At 33.0% G+C, this 8,374-nt stretch overlaps 1 pseudogene; it reads right to left on the bottom strand.

Annotated features, from left to right (window-relative positions):
• Window positions 1-7,873: 7,873 nt before the first annotated feature.
• Window positions 7,874-7,967, bottom strand: LOC137242975 (U6 spliceosomal RNA; annotated as a pseudogene).
• Window positions 7,968-8,374: the final 407 nt, after the last annotated feature.

The following is an 8,374-nucleotide window of genomic DNA, read 5'->3' as shown; positions in this document are numbered from 1 at the left end:
ATATAAAAGAACCACTGACAATAACGGGACAATTTCGAAGGCTTTCGATATAGTACAGATCGATACGGTCGGACCATTACCGAAATCGATAAATGGAAACGAATACGCAGTTACATGCGATCTCACCAAATATTTAGTAGCAATTCCAGTCCAGAGCAAACACGCAATAACAGTTGCTAAAGCTGTATTCGAGCACTTCATTCTGATCTATGGGTGCATTAAAACAATCCTAACAGACATGGGAACCGAATACAAAAATTGCTTATTCGAAGAACTATGCAAACTGCTAAAAATTGAGCATAACACCTCAACACCCTACCATCACCAAACTTTAGGCACTGTAGAACGTAGTCATAGGACATTTAACGAATATGTACGTTCATACATATCCAGTGATAAAGATGATTGGGACGAATACCTCAGGTATTTCGCGTACTGCTACAATACGACCCCATCGACCGTACACGGATATTGCCCTTACGAGCTAATATTTGCGAAAAATCCACCTATATACGAATTCCTAGATGAGAATAAAATAAGCCCAGTGTATAACCACGAAGCATATGACGAAGAAATAAAATATAGACTTCAAATAGCACAACAAAGAGCTAGAAAATTAGTACAAGAAGTCAAAGAAAAACAAAAACTTAATTACACAAGCTAGACATTAGATATAAAGGAAGGTATAAGGTAAAGAAAATTGACAAAAATAACTATTTTACTTTAATACCACATAGATAAGAAACTACTAATCGGAAAAATAAAGATAAGGAGTTAATAATTCATAAGAATATACTTAAACCCATTTAATACATCTTTTAATAAATTAAAACATTAAATATTGAAATAAACACTCCAATTTACTCTCTTGTTTAATAAAAACTTTTAGAAAAAGCAGATTTTGGATGGGTAGACACATTTAAAATCCAGCTCTGTAAAATAAATGAAAAATGTAAAATAAAGAAAATAAATGAAAAATGTAAAATAAATAAAATAAATGACAGTTGTAAAATAATCGGATTTTGAAAAAAAAAAAATTGTACAAAACATTGTAAAAATAATAAAAGTATGAAGGTCAGCAGATTATACACAAAGTACACACACTCTGTCACTATTATATCAAGTTACAGTAACATCATTAAAAAAAATTCAAACAAAGAGTCTTATACAATTGCTCACTCAATTATATAATCCTCTTTTCTAAGGCGGACCGTATAGCATTATGCGTCATGCCCACTAAGCAATACATTTACGGCATTACGTATCATGAACTTCTATCCCAATACATTTCTTATGAACCGAACACACAATAATAACATAATCATATTACAATATTGGGCGACATAAATTACATTGACCTCGCACAAGCGGCGAGCCAACATCAATGGAATGCCGAATATGAAACCCTTGTCTGTTCATACCCTAATCAGTCAATCACCCCGATCAATGCACTTGCCGATTGTCAATGTTAGACTCTCACATAAATATGTACCTACAATCCATTTGCAGTGTTTACTTTGTTAATATGAATTAATCAAATATACACATACAAACATTTTACATAACGCATACAAGTATCAATCTGCTGGCGTTGCAATACAAATCTACACATATGAATATCAACAATACAAACTTACAAATAAGAATATCAATAGTACAAACTTACATAAGTAAATATCAATAATACAAATCTACATGAACACTTACACTACATACCTAAATACACAAATACTGACAATACAAATTTACACATTTTTAATTCATAAGTATAAGGTTAATTGCAAATGTATAGGTTAAGATATTTTGTATAAAAAAGGAAGAATTTTTGTTAATAAACAATTAATATTCTGACGCCCAAAGCGTAAATATCTCTTCATTCAAATAAGAATATTTCAATTTCCCACAAAGAATGCAAAGGTGGTTTCAAGCCAGGGCGCACTACTGTTGTGAAACGTCGGAACGATACTGATTATCTGAAGCCAATCCGTCAAGCGCAAGCTCTATGAAGTAGTTCATTGGCCAAACAACAGAATGTGAGGGAACGGTCCAGGATAATGAGTAGTCGGATGAAAAACAGGTACGACAAGAACAATAGCTCGGAAGGTTTTTTGGAGGGATATTTGGTACTGCTATACAACCCTCACCGGCGGAAAGGTGTTCATCCAAATTTTGGTGCAGTTGGGAAGGCCCCTGCAGAGTTGTGAAGAGAATCAGTGATGTCATCTTGTAGAAAGGTCCCTAACGCAATTAAAACAAAGAAGACTTCACTGCTTGAATTATGAATGTCGAATTGTCTTTATTCAAATAATTCAGCCTATTTATATTAGATTATTCTAAACATATTCTTACATATCTATTTACATTTAAGCTTACATATTTACATACATAACTACCTTAAACATACATACTTACGTACATACTTACATACCTACATACTACTCGGCACAAAATATGTACCTACATATGTATATGAGCTGCAAATTTATGGGAAATGCTAACCTTGCAAGTTGCAGGAATGCAAATTGCTGGGATTCAAATTCGTTTGGTTGTGTGTTGTACACGTCTGTTTATTAATGGCTGTGTCAGCATTAATTCTCAAATGCATTTTTATGTGTTGATGAACATTTAGACTATTTTTGTAGCAGGTTAGAATATAAGACTGATTTAAATATTTTGGATTAAATTGAATTGTTGGCTGCTTACACTACATCTCCCTTTTTTTTTTAGAATGCTTATGCATTTGGGGGAATGCATGAGTATTCTATTTTTGTAAATTAATTCTACTTTTGTATTTTAATGTTTGTAGGTTGAACATCTTCTTATTCTACTAATTTAAGTCTATTTTTGTGTATTTTTATTTGCCTATTCTCTATGTTACTACTAAATTTTTGCTTATCCTCATTTCCTATTCTAGATGGGATTAAGGTGTCATAATTTTTATTATTAGTATTTTCTTCTTCATCGATTTCTTCTACCTTATAGGGGATTAATGTAAAATTATTGTTTTCATCGATGTTTACTACTCTAAAGGGCCCTTTATATCTATTATCTAACTTATGTCCTGATTCACTTTTTACTAACACTACATCTCCTATTTTTATTTCCTTATAGTGAATATTCTTATCATAACTAATCTTTTGTTTTTCTTTAGCCTCTTTTACTAATTTAAAGGCTCTATCCTGTGCTATTTGTAACCTATATTTAATTTCTTTATCGTAAGCCTCATAATTGTACAATGGGCTTACCGTATTTTCTTGTAGAAATTCGTAAGTCTGGGGTTTTTTGCCAAAGATCAATTCGAATGGACAATAATTATGGACTGTAGATGGGGTAGTATTGTAACAGTATGCAAAATATTTGAGATATTCATCCCAGTCATCTTTGTTAATGGATATGTATGAGCGCACATATTCATTGAAAGTTCTATGACTACGTTCAACCGTGCCTAAAGTTTGGTGGTGATACGGCGGAAATTTTTTGTGCTCAATATTGAGAAGTTTACATAGTTCTTCAAACAGGCTATTTTTATATTCAGATCCCATATCCGTTATTATTGTTTTCATACTTCCATAAATTAATATGAAATTCTCGAATATGGCTATGGCTACTGTTTTTGCATGTTTGCTTTGTATAGGAATTGCTACTAAGTATTTAGTTAAATCACATATTAGAGTGACAGCGTATTAGTTTCCATTTAATGATCTTGGTAAAGGTCCAATTGTATCTATTTGTACTGTTTCGAACGCCTTTGGTGGTGTTTCAGTTAAAATCATTGGTTCTTTTAAATTTTTATAAATTTTATTTTTATTGCAATTAACGCATTTCTTTATGTATCTTCTGATGTCATTTTTCATATTTTACCAGTAATATTTTTGTCTTATTTTATTAGTTGTACGATTGATTCCTGGGTGGCCACCATTAACAGGATCATCGTGATATTTGTGAAGAATTTTTTTAATTTTATCGTTTTCCGTAACATGCACAACCTCCGGAGTTAATGCAATAGTTAAATTTTTGAGAACTTTGGTACCTATTTCTTTAAATGTGTCTACCCGGGCATAATTATCTTTAAACAATTTGTCTCCTAAGGACAACTGTATTTTCTTAATTCCCAAATTGCTACTTGCGTCGGTTGTAATAAAGAACTCTTCATCAAAATTGGGGTATTGTAGGATATTTGGACTAACTAGTGCATTTTTTAGGTAATTAAAAGATTTCTCGCAGTCGTCTGTCCAATTGAAAATTACATTTTTCTTACTAAGTCTTGTTAGTATCCTGGCGTATTCCGCGAAATTTGGTATGAATATTCTCTAACAAAATGCGACAAATCTTTTTGCTTCATCGGCATTTTTGGGAGTTGGGTAGTTTTGAACAATTTTAAATTTGCTTGGGTCTGGTAAAATTCCAGTACTTGTGCATTTATGTCCAAGATAAGTGACTTCTTGGCTGAAAAATAGGCATTTGTCCGGATGTAATTTTAAATTATATTTCCTACATGTGGAGAATACATCCCGTAAATTTTTAATCATATGTTTTTCAGAGCATCCCAACACCACTAAATCGTCCATGTACAAGAATGCTTGTGATGGTTTTAGACCTGCGGATGCCAATGTCATCATCCTCTGGAATGAGTTTGGCGCTACTTTGAGGCCATAAGGTAATCTCTTGAACCGATAAGTACCGTTGTCTGTGTAAATGATGTTATATCTCTTGATTCTGGGTTGAAAAATATTTTGCTCTTCCCAATTGATCCAGAATATCATCTATTCTAGGCAAAGGGAATTTATCAGCCGTTAATTTTTTATTTATTTGTCTGAAATCGATCACTAATCTCCACCTTTTTTCTTCTTTGCCCGGAAGAGATTTTTAGGTACTAATAGAATAGGGCTGTTGTACTCTGAGGTTGATGGTTCAATAATATCATCTTGAATTAGTTTATTTACTTGTTTATTTATTTCATTTTTATGTGCTTGGGGTAGTCTATAATTTTTAATGTACACAGGAGTGTTATCCTTCAGATGCAAGTTTTGTTTGTAGAAGTTGTTGGTCGTAATTGGTTCTGTTTCTAATGGGAATATATCAATGAATTCTGAGCATAATGTGTTGAGTGATTTACTAGCGAATGGTGGGTAATTTTTATTTAATCTTTCTAACTTTTCTTTACTATTATCTTTACATTGAGGTGTATTTTCAATTATTACATAATCCTCTAAACTTTCTGTTTTGATGTCATAATCTTGAATGATTGCATGTTTATCTGTTGTATTTATGATTCTGATTAAAGCTTGATTTGAGTTTACTATAGTGTTGGCTACAAAAATGCCCTTAGTCAATTCTTGATGAGGCACTAATAGTTCCTTATTGTGACTATTGATATGACAGGTTGTCTAACTACTTCAGCTCTAGCGGGTATTGTAATGCTATTAATTGTTGGTTTATTTGTCATTTGTATAACTATATCTTCTGGGTAGTCATATGGTCTTAATATTAGGCTGTGCCCAATCTTATTATAATCTAATATGCAATTATATTTTTTAATGAAGTCGAGTCCCAAAATTCCATCACATGGGATTGGGAAATTGTCTTCTACTATGTGAAACTTATGTCGTATTAAAAGACTATCATCTGTTAGATCTGCTTTTACTGTTCCAAGTGTGCTTGTTATGCCTCGGCCTATACCTTTTAAATCTGTGATTTGTGAGTTATTTATTGTGACATTACTGTCAATTTGACCCTTCTTTATTATTGAGATATCCGCTCCTGTATCTATCAGGAACGTCGAAGTTGACTTATTTAGGGTAGTATTGGAAGATATGTAGCTGTTTAGTTGCAAGTTAAATGTGCATACTTTATTACCGTTAGAATTTACTGTTGGGGTGGAGTTGGCTGGTTTTCCTGTTGGTTTATATTACGGAGGTTCCTTGTGTTACCCTGATTGGATGATCTTGACTGACCTCCAAAATTACGTGTTTGGATATTATTATTTTGTCTATTATTATTGTTGTTGCTATATCTGTTAGTGTTACCGTAATATCTTCGGTTTTGGTTACTTCTATAATTATTATTTTGGTAGCTTCTTCGGAAGTTACCTCGGTAATTACCTTGCGAGCGCGTCAAGCGTAACACTGTATTTGGGTTACCCGTGACTTCAGTACAGCTATTCGCGAATTTTGAAATAGCCTCGTTCATAGATGTGAACGTTCCTGCCTGCATTATTAGTTTTACTCTTTCGTTAGCCGAGTTTTTACACATGGCTTTTACAGCTGATTGTGTGGCATATTTGGTTGCCACATCAGGTGCAAGTCCGTCTGATATGTAAGCACCTTCTAACGATTTTGTTAATTTTTCTATTTCTGCAGTGTACTGGTTAGCTGTTTTACTGCGCTGTTGAATGTTTAGAGTTTTGCTGTCAAAACCTCTACAGATTCACCTTTGATTGCTGAACTCAACTTTTGCCTTATTTCTAGTATTGAGTTTTCGGTACTCAAAAGGTTTCTAGCTGTTCCCTTGAGCTTTGCTTTTATCGTGGAGACCGCTATGACCTCGTGAGTATCCTTAATTTGTTCTAGGATATCCAGTGCATCTAAGAAGCTATGTAAGTTCTCATGTTTACCATCAAACTCAGGCAGGATTGACGAAGCCGTTTTTAAGAATTCTACTGTGGTTTGAGCCATTTTGTCTTTTCTTGTTTGGTAGTTTGGCGTCTCTGTTAAACTTTCTTTTTGTTCTACTTTTGATTCTTCTTCTAAATCAGATGCTGACTCCAGAAGGAATGTGTTATAGTCTATTTTCTTAAAACTCTTTGGTACTATGAAGTCAATATCATATCTTGCCAGTGAGGACACCAATTTTTCTCTAATGCTGGAAAAAATTTGATATGCTTGGTCTTTTCGATTGCTGTCGAGTTTACCATTTAACTGTTGAATTATTTTTCCTATTTTGTTAAACGATTCAACTATTATTTTAAGATGCTTTACTACTGTTTCTGCCTTAATTTTTGTATTTTTATTAATACATTTGTAAGATTTTTCTCCTATCGTTTTTTCTTCTATGAGTAGTTTAACGATATCTTCTCATTTGCCCATTGGGGATGGCAGTTAAAATTTTTTTAAGCCTTATCCAAACCGTCTGCGCGGCTAGCATATCGCTTTTTTAGGATTTTATTATAGGTTGAGTAGAGTTTCAGAAACAAACTTATGCAACTTACTACGCAAATTATTAGAAGCATGATTTTCATAGTATCTAGTGCTTCAGTATGGTCTACTACTAGGACTGAGTTTACAACGTTTGCCGTTGGTTTTTCTATTTTCGATTCTTGGCCTCCCATCGTAAAAAAATAATATGAAGACAAAAAATTTTTGGTTTCTTCCCATAAATTTGACCTCGAATCTATATAACTCTTCAGGTGTTGTTGCTTGTGCGTTTCGTACGTTCCACATAGTTGGTTCTCTAGGCATATCGATAAGTTTCCACCACCATTTCAAGAATACTAGCCGTTTTCTTCATCTACAACTTTGATTTCATTTTTAAGGTCCTCAAGTGGGCCTGTTACATAAGTTTTAATCTTTCTTGGTCTTTCCATAATTTAAAACTAATAGTTTTACAAAATTATACTTTTTTTTTCAACACCCTAATATTTACATTGTTGGATTCGGTTTTTTATGTTTGTAACTATTGTTTCTTAATTCCTTAATTTCTTTTTTTTTTAGTTGAATTTTCTCTGCCTGATTAGTGCTTAAGTTTATTTTTTCATAGATCTTGGCTATTGATTTTCGTATGCCAAGTAATGTAATGGTTAAAGAAATGACTTCATACTTAAGCTAGTGTATTTATTATACTTATAATTATCATGCTCCTCTTGTTTATCACCATTGAAAATGTGGTACGCTTCACGAGATCAGTTTCATTCTTGCTCTGGGGCTATGCTAATATCGTTCCAATTTTAATGTATTTTCCGTTGAAGTAATTGCCACAATATGCTAATCTTCGTCTATTTTCCGTTGAAGTAATTGCCACAATATTCTAATTTTATTGTATTTTCCGTTGAAGTAATTGCCACAATATGCTAATCTTCGTGTATTTTCCGTTGACGTAATTGCCTCAATTTTTATTATTGGTGCCCGACTTTAACACCTTCTCTTTTTTTTTTCTTTTTACAAGGCTTAGGCTGTAATCAGCCAGAAAAATCCTGCCGGCTATGACATTAGGCTGAAAAATCAGCCAGTAGCATCATAGGCAGGATCGCCATGTAGAAAGGTCCCTAACGCAATTAAAACAAAGAAGACTTCACTGCTTGAATTATGAATGCCGAATTGTCTTTATTCAAATAATTCAGCCTATTTATATTAGATTAATCTAAACATATTCTTACATA

The sequence above is a fragment of the Eurosta solidaginis genome, chromosome 2, assembly GCF_040869045.1.
Source record: "Eurosta solidaginis isolate ZX-2024a chromosome 2, ASM4086904v1, whole genome shotgun sequence".
NCBI lineage: Eukaryota > Metazoa > Arthropoda > Insecta > Diptera > Tephritidae > Eurosta > Eurosta solidaginis.
This window is presented reverse-complemented; position numbering and strand designations above follow the sequence as displayed.